This window comes from Epargyreus clarus, unplaced genomic scaffold (genome assembly GCF_041222505.1).
Source record: "Epargyreus clarus isolate Ecla_fem2 unplaced genomic scaffold, WU_Ecla_fem_2.2 ptg000016l, whole genome shotgun sequence".
NCBI lineage: Eukaryota > Metazoa > Arthropoda > Insecta > Lepidoptera > Hesperiidae > Epargyreus > Epargyreus clarus.
Genome location: NW_027332224.1, coordinates 3,550,901 through 3,567,226, shown reverse-complemented (window position 1 = coordinate 3,567,226; position 16,326 = coordinate 3,550,901). Strand labels below are relative to the sequence as shown.

The following is a 16,326-nucleotide window of genomic DNA, read 5'->3' as shown; positions in this document are numbered from 1 at the left end:
GTCTACCAATACGCACTTGGCCAGCGCGGTGGACTATGGCCTAATCCTCATTCTGAGAGACCCGTGCCCAGTGGGGCAGTAATGGGTTGATGATAATGATGATGACTTAAGGTCACAGATGCGTCGCTAGATTTGACGCCTTGAACTACCTACTTTTCACAAAAACCTGGTCCACTATATATTACTTCAGTGATTGATCAACCACCCATTTAAATACCGACTACCCCACGTTGCTTAACTGTGTGACTTACATAAACATATTTTGTTTTACAATATAGGAAGTCCACAACGCTGATCCTATTTTTACTTACTTATTGTTATTTTACGGTAACTTATGCCCACTTGTTTTTTTTTTGTAATATAAGAGTAGCAGACAAGCATGCAGTTCACCTGATTGTAAGTGGCTACTGCCGCATGGACATCTGTAATCAACTCTAGATAAGATTAAATTTCTATCCAAGGTCCGTCATAAATACGCTACTACCCCTGAAGACCAAGCTGAAACACCTCGGAGAAGTAATACGAAGCTTCTGACTGACTCAGGGGTAGCAACGCTTCTAACATACCTCGGTATTTTTTACCTTTAAACCTATTTGAAGTTGATAAAAAGATTTATCAGGTAGACAAATTACCTATTAGCTACCTACTTCGAAACAAAACCTAAATTCAACGAAATTTAACTCTATAATCAGAATTACAAACATGACTAATAACCAAACGGTAACAGTATGCATTTGGATAGAAATCGAACTTACTTAACAAATTAGCTTGCGTGAGATAGCGACAGCAAAAACATTGCTTCGTAGTCATTACCTTCATTATGAGAGTCGTGTCACTTCTAATACGTGGTTTGTGGCTGAAGCTAGACATTATTCGTGTTGCCTAGACCAGGCGTCGGCAACCTCTAAGTCGAAGAGTCAAAAATTACAATTTACAAAGATTTTAAAGAGCCACAAAATTTTACGTCATAGAGCACTCCTTACAAGAAAGTGTAACGAGTTTTGAGAATTGAAATTCGTAAATAAAGTTTGCCACGTCTCCGTGCTAAAATATCCCTAAAATGTTAGTAATACTTATTTATTTATTTTAAAAATAATCAGCATTTTGTGTCTTCATCCAATTTGAACGCAATGAAGAATCTTTCTATTTTATTTATCAACGATGGAACAAGAGAGCCACAGGTTGCCGACTCCTGGTCTAGACTGGCCTACGATTGTTTTTATTTAGCATAAAATCGTATTTTAAATATATATAGCGTAGTAATTGTAGAGAAAAAGTAATGTACTTTTTTAGACTAAAGCTAGATCTACTTTCTAGGCTTAAGACATTAGATAAACGAAACATTATAATGGTATGTGATTTTAATGAGGTTCTCCGATAGAGAACCCTTCGTACGACTCCGGTGGCACTGCTTATTTAGACGTCAATCCTATCTGAGGTTGATTATAGATGTTCATTGTCAGTAACCACTTATTAGGTGGACTGTATGCTCCTTTGTGAATTCTAAAATAAAAAACGCTATTTCTGTCTTATAACAACAGTGTAACGCTGCTATGTTCTAGCTGTGGTGTAAGGAAATTATGGGGCATTCCGCATTAGCCACCAACACCCTCCTTAGTACATTGGTATGCAAACCAGACAGCCCTCTCTGGGCCCGCTGGAATGGTGTACACACACGAGCCAACAAGTGTGTGTGTACTTAGAATTTAAGTTTTTTGTTTTAAGTGTCTTTACTAACATAGGCTAAGTTGTCTTTAACACTAACCCCCTTGTTTTGTTTGCTGTACACTAACATAGTTTTAAGAAAATATGTACTAACCAAATCTATGGACTGTAAAAAAAAAGGGTCTGAAATAAAGAAATTATTATTTTATTATTAGGTAATATCTCAAATAAGTAGCCAACATTTTTCAAAAAATAGGGTTAGTTTCACACTTTGACAACTTCAACTACATCATAAATAATAAATTATATGTATCACTATGTAACTCGTATTATATTTTTTAAAAGACGCAAATTTGCACACGTATGGAGTTTCTTTCGCCGCTTCTTCTCCATAGCGAAACCTTTCGACACGGTGGTAGTTTGTTGACTTTCAAAGAGAGTTCTATATAAATCAATTTTGAATAAATGAGATTTGAAGACATAAACAATTCTATTTATGTACAACCTTTTTAAGTCCCACTGTTGAACACGAATCTCCGGAAGCTGAAGGTTAAAGGTGGTAGAACCCTTTGTGGTTCGACTCCAGCGGCACCACCGCCACACTTACTTCTGCCTCATGACAGCAGTGTTAAACGTTGCTGGTTTGAAGACATACTTTTCCGAGGCGCTCCAGCTTAGTCCTCAGGGGAAGCGGCGCATCTGTGGCCGACCACAGGTAGGAATATCTAATCTTATCTGGGGTTGATTGAAATGTCCATGGACGGCAGTAGCCACTTACCATCAGATGAATTGCATGCTCGTTTGCTACCGCTATATTATAAAAACACTGGGAAAATCTTGAAGCGTGGCAACACAGCTTCAACTTGCATTGCTAGCGAGATTCTGACTAGCTTTTTTGAATTACAGTTTTACAACAAAATTATTCAAACGAAACGACTCGTCTTTAGTAGGTCATGTATGAAAGTTACCCAAAACGAAGCCTCAAACTTCTAACGGATTGCTAAAAACCTACTTTTTAAAATAAAAACCGAGTTTATCTAAAGTAGGTAATATTTTTAAAGTAACACAAAAATCGTGAAAGCTTACACGTAAATGTCAAATTTAATAGCTTTTGTAAAAGTTAAAAATAATTTTGTGTTGTTGGTTTTAAGTATTTTGTATTTTTTTAGGGTTCCCTACAAGGGTAAAAACGGAACCCTATTACTAAGACTTCGCCGTCTGTCCGTCTGTCACAGAGCTCTATCTCGTGAACCGTAATAGATAGACACTTGATTTTTTTACAGAGTATGTATAACGGTGGTTACTATAACAAAAAATACTAAAAATAAAAGAAAATTGAAAATAAATGGGGGTCGCCATACAAGAAACCGCTATTTCTAGACATTTTTCGCTTTATCTATTGAACCGTAATAGGTACACAGTTCAAATTTTCAGAATGTATTTACTTCAGTGGCTGCTATAATAACAAATACAAAAATATGAAAATCTTGGTGGTACGGAACCCTCCGTGTGCGAATTAGACTTGCACTTGGCCAATTTTTCAGATAATATCAGTGTTAAGTGTTGCTGTGTTTTGGTTTGAGGGTGTGTTAAGGGAGACCCACTTACGCCTGTTATTACTATTTCTTAATACTAGATATTGTTACATTACATTCTTTGGTAGACAAAACATTGGATAGATCGATTTTTAATAACCGTATTAGTCGTCAGGTATTAAAAGACAACTTAGTCTTCAGGGATAGCAATGTATCTCTAGTCGGCATCACGTAAGACTCCAATCCTATCGGGAGTTTTTTACAGATATCCGTGGGTCGCAGTTGCCACCCAAATCCAATACAAAGTTTTTTCCCATTCGATTAATATTTTTATGGATAAATATTTAGATTTAGGTGGTAAGTTAGAAGTCTAACTACATAGAAACCTAAGCAGACCCTTCAGTGCTACAATAAGATAAAATTGGAGCATAAATTCGAATAAAAAAGACTAAAAATTAATATTTGCATTTAAATCAGTAAAGATTTCATATAAAAACAATTTTATTTATTTTAAAGCGAAATATTTATTCAATACAAATTCTTGGCATAATAAAGATAAACTTGATTTCAATACGCAAAAAAGTCTAACGCTAACAAAAAGCTGTCACATAAAAATGGCGGGAGATATGACATTTGAACATGGCCGCCATTAATCATAATGTCAAACGGTCCGCCATTTTGTCGTATTATCCTTAGATGGAAACTAGTTCTGTAATTACACCACTTGCTCGATAATTGTCGTCTCAATTCATTGACGATTAAGACGTTATTGTAATTTAATAATAAAATCGCCTACGCATTTATATTAATGCTATTTTTTCGGTTAAGCAAGCGTTTGAAGTGGCGCGAACTTTTTATATTCAATATTTCTATTGTATTTAAAATGATAATGCATTTTTAAAGATGCTGCTACGAAATTGAAGTTGCAAATGAGCTTGCAGTTTTCATGGTAAATAGTCACAGCTGTATGGAAATCTATAATCAATCCCAGATAGGATTAGAGTACTATCTGATGTCACTTACAGTACTGCTGCTTCTAAAGACTAAGTGAGAGTGTTTCTCCTTTACTTTACTTGAATCCAGTAAGTAACGCTACACTGCTGTTATAAAGCAGAAATAGGTTTGACGGTGATGTCCCCGGAGTCGAACCACAAAGGGTTCCTTCTCTAAGTAATATTTTTGGACAAGTAGGTTTACAAGTACTTCTCATTTATAAAACAAGACTAAATGTCCTTTTCACTAAATAGGAACTCTATTCCACTATTTTTTACTGAATCTACATTCTTGCCGTCATATTGACGCACTATTTTTAACATTTTTTTCTGCAGTGTCTATTCGTAAAATATTTGCCTTACATTAACCTATTATGGCAAGTTTATCTACCTAAATGATCTATACATTATAAGAATGTAAGCTTTTTGCTAAAAAAAGCGAAAAAGTATTTTGGAGAACTGAAAATAAGTAATAATAGCGATTTTTATAATTTCTGTCTTTCTGTTTGTCTGTGTGTTTGAAATCGCATCAAAGCAAAAATATTAAATTTAATCAAATAAATTAACAATATATTCATAGTCCGGGACTTGACTTCACATTTAGTTTTTATTTCAGACGAATCGAGCCACTCTATCAAAAGTTATTACAATTTAGAGTCAGGAGTAACTTTTCTAACATTGCATGACGTGTAGGAGAATATCATTCTTGTATTTCATGTAAAAGTTTTACGATAGTTTGTTTTATTCTTCTCTTAGTATCTCCTAGTATAGATCAAACGAGAATTATTCATGTTATTGTTCTTTATAACCTAATAATCTTATTTTAAAATTTAATTTAAACAATAATTGCTTTTTTATCTGAATACTTCTAAAATGGCATTATTTTCACGAATATAAATAAAATTATTTCACACTTTATTTATAACCTACAAAAACTTCATTCAGTATTAAATAATGTTTGTTAATATCTATCTAGGTTAGGTTATATACATCACCTGACCTACCACCTGTATGCCTGGAATTTTAAAACTTCCATGTATTCATATTTATGATTCCATAGACAATTTTATACTCGATCGCAGATCAAAGATATTGTTTATGGCTAAATATAGTCATCGTATAGTAAAAAGTAGAACTACTGTAAAAGTATGTACCCTATAAACAAAAGCTATTAAAAAGGCATATTGATCTTGTTTTTAAGATTAAACTTTATTTCCACATTACTTTTATTACTTATAGGTATAGTCCGCGCCAAACTGCTAGTCCGCTCTGAATATAGAAATGTCGTCCCCCGTAAATGTAGTAGTTTGACGCGGTTGACACTATGTTCTTTTCTGAACCATTAACAAGCTGTGTAAAACACTTCACGAGAATCGGTTATGTAGTTGAGGCATGTTAACATGTCCTAATAACAGCAGTGTGAGGCGCTGCTGTGTTCCGGTTTGAAGGGTGTGGTAGGAATATCTAATATTATCTGGGGTTGATTACAGATCTCCATGGGCGGCACTAGCCACTTACCATCAGGTGGACTGCATGCTCGTCTGCTACTCTTATATTATTAAAAAAATGTAAATGTAACACACAAACAGACACACATTCGCATTTATAATATAAGTGACGATGTATTTACCTATTTAGCACGAAATCACGATAAAGTGATTAGAAGACTAACAATAATAACAGCTCTGTATCATTCCATAAATAAGGCGGAATTACATAGAGTTGATATTAATAAGCTACCTATTTGTTACAGATGACAAATTATAAGATGACGCTTAATATCATAAATAAATTATCATATTAGATCATCTGCCTTTACTTGTGTAAAAAAATATATTACAAGGTTGCCATACGCATACATTAATCATCTATTATTAATTGCCATCATCTATATTACAGTAATTAAATATGATGGTAAGTTGTATGACAAAGAACAAATCTTATGGAATGATGTTTCATCTGTTATCGAACAAACAAGCATGCAGTCCACCTGATGGTAAGTGGCTACTGCCGCTCATGAACATATGAAGTATTTCTACCTAATAACAGCAGTTTTAGGCGCTGCTGTGTTCCGGTTTGAAGGGTGTGGTAAGGGAGACAGACTTTTCCGAGGCGTTTCAGCTTAGTCCTCAGGGGTAGCGGCGCATCTGTGGCCGACCTCAGGTAGGAATATCTAATCCTATCTGAGGTTGATTACAGATGTCCATGGGCGGCAGTAGCCACTTACCATCAGGTGGACTGCATGCTCGTCTGTTACTCTTATATTATAAAAAAAACCCTGTATAAGATTAGATTCCTACCTAAGGCTGGGTTGTGGCCACAGATGGGTTGATCCTCCTGAGGACGAAGTAGGAACGCCTAGACTATGTTTCTTATACCACACCGTTCAAATCGGAACACAGCAGCGCCTAACACTGCTGTTGTTAGGCAGAAATAGGTGTGGCAGTGGTGCCGCTATACGAACCACAAAGGGTTTTATATAGATAAATAATGTGGTAAAAGAGAGTCACACACACAATCATAATCATGCTAGCCACCGCATAGTAAGTAGCAACTGCCGCCCATAGACATTTTTTAACAATACGAGGTATAGCAGACGAGCATGCAATCCACCTCATGGCAAGTGACCACTGCTGCCCATGGACATATAATCAACCCCAGAGAGGATTAGCTTCGTACTTCAACGGCAACAGATGCGTCGCTACCCCTGGGGACTAAGCTGGAATGCCTCGGTAAGTCACTCTCTCATTCTTCAAACCAGAACACAGTAGCGCTTAACACTGCTGTTATTATGCAGAAATAGATGTGGTGGTACCCCATAGTCGAACCACAAAAGGTTCTACCACCTTTACCCTCAAAACTAAAACAGAAATGCTTTCATCGATGACTCTGTTAGGAACTTATTATAGACGATACCTTTTTACTGTGAGTAGACAATCAATCCATCAAATGTCAAGTGGGTATTTGTACTTTCGTGTCAACAGGGCTTAGGGATGAGTTTCACCTAGAACGATGGTATCGCTTTGACCAGACGCGATAAAATCTAGGTTTAGGGTTTAAATCTTTTCATATTGAGCAGAGATGGTTGCCCAACTGTTGGATAGCATTAAATATTTGTAGACTTTTAATTTCAAACGTTTTTTGTAGAGGTCAATCCAACATGTTATACCTATCTAAAGTTCATAAACCATAATAAGCCTTAGTGATATCAAAATTAATTTTAATTTAATTTTTTTTTTACATATACTTATATGTAGTATTTCTGAATTATCAATGTTTGTAGATAAAAAGCGTATAGTCCGCGTAAAACTGTTAGTCCGCTCTGAATATAGAAATGAATCGCGAAGCCATAGCAAATTGTATGACCTGCTCGCAACAACTTCAGAGCGGACTATACATGATTTATATTTAGAACATAAATGTAATCATTAAGTCATTTAAAGTCAATATAAAGATCGAATTACACCGTACAGTTTGTCATTCAATGTTCTTTTTGACGCCTTTATAAGTGTCATATTTGAAAATACATAACTAAATATTTAAGTGTATTCATTGCCTCGATATTATAATAACAACAATAGTATTCTAGCATTATTTATATCTAAAAAATGTGGTGTCAATGACCGTATGATTCAATTACTAAAATTAATTACCCTTATAATCATTTATATGATAATTTCGCTTTTTAGAATATTATCGTAAGCGCAATAATTGACAAATTTGAATACTTGTTTCAAAAAATGCTAAAAAGTGTCAAATATTCAATGTGCCTTTATGATAGAGAGGGAATTCAAGGCAATATTCGATTAAAAAGTAAGATTCCTTGAGTGACACACAAACTTCCACACATCAGTAGTTTTAAAGGTGCTTTGCGTTTAAAAAATCTCCATAAAATATGTGTTTGGTTCGTAATTATTTAATATTTAGGTCATAACGCAAAAACCTTATATAAAAAATCCCTAATAAGCATAATGCCTTAGTAAAATCATATATACATATCAATTTTTATGCTTCGCTTCCATATTAATGTAGTTAGATTATAGCTTACCTTTCGCAGTGAGACAATCAAATATATTTTTATTGGTTCGTTTCGTTGGTAACTTTATTTTGTCGAAAAAAAGGGTTATACCTCAATTTTCACGTTGAATTTATTAGGAATTTTGTTCTTTTTTAAAGGCTGGAATATATTGTCCACTCGCCTATATAAGGTTCTAGTTTTGAAGATAATTATGCGTTTTTAGTCCAAAGAACTAAATTAGAACGCCTGATCTAAGCATTAAACAGAGTCACTAAATCATAAAGATATCTGGAACCTATTATAACATTAAAATTTTACCAATAAGTTAGAAATATATGGTTTTTTAAACATATAGTTTTGGTGGGTTTGCGAAGTAGTTTTATCCTAACTTTATTACGTACATCTAAAAAATAACACCTAACTATCAGCTACCATGATATTTGTATTAGCTATTTTGTGAAAAATACATTTTTTTACGATAAGAATAGATATTTTACGATACAAACACATATTTTAGGATAGAAACAATACGATAAATAACAGATATTTGCGATAGAAATAGATATATTACATTAGGAACAGGTATTTTACGTCAGAAATATATATAACGCTTAAATATACCCTAGAAATGGAAACAACAATCTACCAATTATAACATAACTACATTATAACGAAGAAGTAGTCAATACGATGAAATATTAGTAATATTTGAACTAAAACATTCATTTCCATTCGTATACATATTTAATGATACAAAGAAGGGTAAAGTTGTCTATATTATTTCCGATTTAGCTACGTTGTAGGCGATGTATTAACTGGCGACTTTTGTGCGATTTTACGACTTATAGAAGCTAAATGTTGCAATGAGACATAGATTTTTCTATTAGACTGGGAGATACTGGATTCTATTTAATTATTAACTATAAGTACTATTTCATTTATAGATTAATGTTATGATTTATGTTGTCTCTTCGTCCACTCTACCTACACAGAATGTTCTTCATCAACTACGGAGGTATGTTCGGAGTACTATGTCTTTAAGCATATGTACCTATATATGAAATTCCCTATATGACAAGAGGTGGATGGTCAGGACTCCGGCAGTAGCTGGGTCCGCAACCTTCTCTCCCTCCAGCGAAGGTGGACGGCTTAGGGAACCGGCAACGGTGACCAAAGCTATCCCTCCCTTCCAGCCCATAGTCTTCTTGTCCCGGCTGAGCCTTAGGCTCGCCTCCTAAAACCCGGTGAAGCTGTACAGGTCGCTAGGACCAACAGTAAACTACACAAATCGAAAAAAAAAACCTATGTACCTATGTCTCATTTTAGCACGCCCTACAGCTCAAATGAGTTGACGGATCTTAAGATATGAGTTATCATTTGATTATCAATATGCTTAATTTTCTTAGGTAGCAATTAAATATGATAGACCTCAGGTCCTATCTTTTAACCCTATTTGTTTCCTTACATGTAAAAAACTGCAGTTATCACTAAAAAATTGTTGATTCAATTAAATAAAGATTAAATACAACGAGTCGATCAGTCGTCATTGTGTGGTAGGCCTTATTATAAATTTATTATTAAAGCATAGCTACAGTTACTTTGCTTTTGCATTTAATAATTGAAAATCGTAAATCGATGTTGATAATAATTAAAGGAATAAGAACACAGTTATTTCTAGAAATTGTATTTCTAACTTCATATAAAAAAATTAAAAATAGTTAATAAAATCTCAATTAGAAAAGAATTATAATTATAAAATTTCAGAAAAACAGCAATTAAAGTAGAAGTATTACCGCTTAACCTATTTCTAGCGTGAAACAGTTTTTTCAGCATTTTTCAGTGAAAAGCTGACTTACATATGAGGCGACCAGGCGACCTCAGTTGCAACTTCAGGTACACCCGCTGTTTTATATAGAGTTATTTACAGATCTCTGTGGTCTATAGTAGGTACTTACTTCTGCAATGACTTACCATCAAAAGGTATACTTTCGAAAGTTATTTTATAAATACAAGATTTTTTATTCTTTATTTTATTAATAAATACTGTGATAAAACATACATACCTAAATTAACTATACGTTAATTGTATTTTTCAAAAATGTATCACTACGCACATATCAAAAAGAGTTCTGTAAATTTTCTCTTTCAATAAAAGAAATGATTTGATTTGATATCACGGTCTATGGTCGAAGCCCATGCCCAGCAGTGGGAAGTGTTAAAACCAAACCAAAGGTTAACGAAACATATAAATGATAGCTATTATACCATAAAACCCCATAATAGACGCGGCAATCAATAATGCTTAATTATTGACATTGGAGCTCGTCCATTACCCTCGATAAATGACTATTATAAGTTTGAGTCATAACTTTGTCTACAACTCTAAACTATTTTTAGGTTTATAAGTAGCAAAGAGCATGCAGTCCACCTGATGGTAACTGCTTTGAAGGTGGTAGAATCGGTGGTTCGACTCCGGCGGCACAACCGCCACCATTTCTGCCTAGTAACAGCAGTGTTAGGCGCTGCTGTGTTCTGGTTTGCAGGGTGTGGTAGGGTTCAGCTTAGTCCTCAAGGATAGCAGCATTTGTGGCCGACATCAGGGAGGAAACTAATCTTATCTGGGGTTGATTACAGATGTCCATGTAGTAGCCACTTACCATCAGGACTGTATGGTCCGATACTCCTATGTTATAAAAAACTGTCATATGGACATTTGTATCTAAGTCTTAGAATGGGTTCTATTTGAAGCTAATCAGATGCATTGCTACTCGTAAGTACTAAGATGACCGCCTCATATGTAAGTCAGGTAATATCCACACTCTTCCACCGAAACACAGACTTTTTTTTTATTTTTTTTTTGTTTACGAGGGAGATGCCTTTAAATGGTACCCGACGACGTGGGAGCGACGCCGGGTTATGTGAGATTTTTACCGCGCTAAAAACCCCCCGGTGGCCGTCCTCAACGCTTGTTGGAGAACTCCGGGATCTCCGAGGGAACACAACCGGAGTACCGAAACAGAGACCTGTTTCACTCTAAAATGTATGGCAGTTGTAAGCTACAGTCAATTCTACTAATTATTTCATCTTTTTACCATCATTTTATATATTACGCACTGGTTTTACCACCTTTTATAATCACATTTCATAAATTACTAACTGACCCGGCAAACGTTGTGTTTGTGAACAACCATTATCACTTAGGGGTATGAAAAATAGATATTAGCCGATTCTCAGACCTATTGAATATGCATATATTTGGTGAAAATTGGTAAAGCCGTTTCGGAGGAGTACGGTAACTAACATTGTGACACCAGAATTTTATATATAAGATTATTTTTTAATTTAAGCATGTAGTTTGTCGGTCACTGTCGTAAGGACATCTGTAATCAACCTCAGATAGGATTAGAGTTAGGACTCTACGCCTAAGCTCGAAATATCAGAAGACTAAGTTGAAATGCCTCGTGTTTTACCTCTATAATTCAAAAATACAATTGTATCGGGGGTAGCCTATTGAAACCACGAAGGGTTCTGCACTTAAACACGAATTCTACCCTTAAGTGAGAGTAATGGTGTATTGTGTTGAAAATATAGAGCTATTAAAAATTGTAGAGTCTAGATCGACTTTACATTCTGTCTCTACTTTAAATATTGATACTAGATTTTACTGAAGAATTGTGTTAATTAAGTACATTTACTTTTACAAACAGTTAGCTGCTTTCCTCAAATCTAGGTTTACTTAGCAATTGTGTTCATAATGTACTTTTACTTTTTATCGATAGAAATATATTTTTTTAGATTAAGTACAGAATGACTAAGCATCAATCTTTAGTTGCAACGTAATGAAATCTTAAATACGATTACTTACGAACTTAAGACTACTTTGCAACGCTTAGCAAAAGGACTAAGTTAAAACGATGTATGCATTGGATATTACTTAATAATTCTAATCTGTTAATAGTGCATGAAATTGAAATAGCTAACGAGCATGCAGTCAATCTGTTGGTAAGTCACTGCCATATAGACAGACATCTGTGAACAACTCCATATGCAACAGGAGTTCTAACTGAAATCTATCAGCTATCTTCTTGTCTATCAACCTCTGAGGTATTAATGTAACGCCTTTAAAAAGATCATTTGTCTTTCACCGCCGTAAATGTGGTAGAAATTTTTATGATTTGACTGAGGATCTACCGCCACTATACCTATTCTTGCCTAATAACAGCATTGTTAAGCGCTGCTGCGTTGGTTTGAAGGGTGTGGTTAAAGGTACATATCTGAGGCGTTGCAACTTAGTCAGGAGCAACAATCCTCACAAGCAACAGTGCACCTGTGTCCAATCTCAGATAGGAGCTAGTCTTATCTCGGGTTGATTACAGATGTTCAAGGGCGGCAGTAGCTACTTACCATCAGGTGGACTGCATGCTCGTCTGCTACTCCAACATTGTAAAAAAGCACTCTTCATGTCACAACATGGCATTTATGCGAGTAATAGATATGGCGGTGGTAACTACCATCTATTACTACTTCTATTCCTAACAGTTTTTTCTGTCATATATAGGTAATATCTACTTTTGGTAATGGTTTATAAGATAGAGATCCACATAGGACAAACTATATCAATTTTTCGCACTAAAAACGTCATGGAAAGGATATATAGAATTTTAGGACTCTACTAGTAGGTAGAGTTCTAACTTAGTGCTTGAATTATTTAACTAAGATAAATTTCAGTATTCTAGTTAGTATCTTTTTAGGCCTATCATCACCAATTAGAAAATATAACTTTCTTATAAGAAGTTTCAATGACACTTATAGCCGTTTAAGGTAAAAAAAAATGTTTCACCACATTATTTTTAGAAGGTTTTATAAATTAACTTTATTTTAATTTTATAAAGTGTATTTTTGATTGTTGTATTTATTTATATAAATTGTTTAACACTATTTAGTTCAACGGAATTTTTAAATAATTATTCTATGTTCACTTTGAACAGAATATTAATTTTGTTTAAAAATACCTATTTTTGTTGTAGAGATAATGTGATATAAGTAGGATATTTTTAAATTACACTTGTATTTGGTAAAAATTCGTAGTGGAGTTTATTAACACTAAAATGCATTTTGATCACTCAAATTTGAAAATATTGTGTTAAATTGCACATATTTTATTTTACCATATGCATAAAATCATTAGATAATGCACTTTTTCCTACCATAAAAATACTTGAGCAAATATTTTCAGAATTAAATTGTATTATAACACATTTTACTCATATTTTGTAATAACATTTTGAGCTTAGAATTTAGGAACCACATAGAATTTTTAAAACTTTTTGAAAAATGTACTTACGGTTTCAACGTAGATCAGATAGAGTTACACCGCATCACTCACACTAATTAACACACAAACAGTTCTACAACACACGTCTTTAACACCAATTGTTATTTTCGCGTTACAACCGATTTTATTTTTAGAACAATTTATTTCGAACTAAAGTTGAACGCAAAATTAACTAGTAATTTGAGAGAACAGGACAGCGATATAATTAATTTGCAATTATAAAACACGTGCTCATTACCAATTTCGGATTGACAACATAAACTGACACGTCACAAAAATCATTTTAATCGTGGTTTTAGGTTGAGCGCGATATTGCCAACTTTAGTCATCTTACAAGAACACTGCAATCAAAAATCGGCAGGCATCACACAGGTGATAACAGTCATCAGCTTTAGTAAAACGGAATCGTCACTGGCGGAAAAAAACTCGACGCACACAAGCACAAATTCTGTCCAATTAAAGATAATGTTTGTGGATATTTTAATAGCGGTCCCCTCCGAAGAAACCCGACACAACCAACTCCCGTTGGCTTTAAACACTTAATGATCGGTTGGATGAAATTGTCCGAGAAACGCACGGCCCTGTATAGCGGCGTCTCGCTCTAATTAGTACGGATCTACGCCGCTTGTATGGGATCTATGGCGCTAGTGTTGCGTTGTGGGTGGGGCTAGTTTGAATATGGAATGGTTGGAGGGAGGAGCTGGCAGCTGATTGGTGGAGCGAAGTGGCGCGATTTTTTTCGTTTGTACGTGCTCACAGCCCGGTTGGTACGTCAAGATCGATCGTGCCTAAGTTGCCATTATACTTTTTATGGATATTTTTTGGCGGTGCTCTGTGCTGTAGTAACCTGTTATAGAGGCCACGCCCCGCCGGCTTAGTAGAAACGTGCGGAGTCCAACGACTATCAATTCAACCTCAGCCGTAGGGTTTTTGAGTTTTTTTGTGTTTTTTTTTGTGTGTGTGTCGGTTTGTGTGGTGTCAGTTACGGGTTATGTTGTTATATGGTCTTGTATGTCACCGTGTTACGATAGGGTACTAAACCCTTTGAACCAGGATGTAAATGGGTAATTTATCTATATTTTTTTTATAAAAAATCTATATAGATAGATACTTTTTTATCACAAATTCTAAGTGCTAAGTAAGGTGTGTAAAAAGTACCTTAAGGTAGTAAAAGAGATTTAGTGTTAATAATAATAACTTGTCACATAAGGCATTGTAAGTTAAGCGTTGCGATTTAGTTAACCTAAAATGCGTTACAACTTAGTTAATATGTTATGCGTTCCAACTTAGTTTCAAAAATAAATAATTAGTTAAATAGAAAGACTAAAGTAGATTTTTATGGAGATATTTGCTCAAAGCGTTCTAACTTAGTCTACAATAGCAATGAGATTTGATAACCCGTGTGCTGTAGTTACAATTCCCTTCTGACTTGGGGGTTTCAGGTTCGATCCTAGGTTAGACAGACAACGGATAGATTTTTCTCGTAAGATATTGCTTAGGGTCTGGGTGTTGGCATACTTTTCATTGTGTTACATACAGAAAGTTCTAATATGAATTTATGTATGGAAAACCATTTTTAGTTGACGTGTTTGGAATATGGTAGAGCTAATAAGGATGAATGATGGGACTCAGGAGGTACCACCGTCACACCTATTTCTAGCGTGAAGTAGTTCTGCGTTTCGGTGGGAGGGTGTGGATTTACTGACTTACATATGAGGCACATCTTAGTCCACAAGCAAGATGCATCTGGGAACAGCTTCAGGTCCCCTGTTCTATATGGAGTGGCGAATTTGCTATCAGATGGACTGCATGCTCGATTGCTATTTAGAACTTGTAAAAAAAACCTAATACGCACCTAAGTAGGTAGGTATCTATAACCGACTTGAAGATTTATGACAGACTTAATTATCTACTAATGAACTCTATTATTGGAGTAGGTGACAAAAGTCAGTAAACTAAGCACTCAACTAGCTACTTCAAAACATTTTTGTACTTACCAACTATTTTCTCTTTGTTTTTCATAAAATCTTTAAGAATTTTCTCCATGACTGTACCTACCATAGGTTTATATGTAGAGTTATTCGCATAATTATTATATATTTGCATTTTAAATATGCAAATGTTATAATGAGGTATTGATTTGATATCATACCATTTTTTATGTGATATTTAACAGACATAGATATTTCTTAGAATGTCATGTAACTTGTAAGTAACTAATATTTGTTTTTATAATCATTTAATAATAATTTTAATAACTAGTAATGCCCGCGTCTTCGCTCGCGTTTTAACAAGAAATAAAATGACATAGATATAATTGAACATTTGTATCTTCATTAGAATGACGTTGGCAACATTTGTAGAAATATGATCGTACCAACTCAGAAATCTTCGTGGGTTCACGCACAACAACTTTGCTAAAGAATATCACATGAACAAATGCATTTACGATTCTACGAAGGACATACAAACATTCATTTTTTATGTATAGATTATTAAGCATATATTTCATAGTAGATGCTTTGTACGATTCTTATAATATAGAAATCAAATGATCATACGGTCCATCTGATGGTAAGTGACCAATGCCACTCATAGATCTCATCTCTAATTACCTGCTCCCAGATAGAATGAGACTTTCCTTTGCGGTCTGCGACAGGTGCGTTACTACCCCTGAGGGCTAGTAGATATGCCTCGTCTCACCTATGTCTCTCCCTTACCACCCTTCGAACCAGAACACAGTAACGCTGTTGTAGTTAGGTGGTAATCAGAATAATCAAT

At 34.7% G+C, this 16,326-nt stretch overlaps 1 protein-coding gene across 3 annotated transcripts in view; it reads right to left on the bottom strand.

Annotated features, from left to right (window-relative positions):
- The window catches only part of Dll (homeotic protein distal-less), a 139,279-nt gene extending 125,182 nt beyond the window's left edge, over positions 1–14,097 (bottom strand). For all 3 annotated transcript variants that reach the window (XM_073081421.1, XM_073081423.1, XM_073081422.1), the window contains exon 1: positions 13,555–14,097. The gene's annotated coding sequence lies outside the window, so the exon portion shown is untranslated. The remainder of the gene's footprint in view (positions 1–13,554) is intronic.
- Between the last annotated feature and the right edge of the window lie 2,229 nt (positions 14,098–16,326).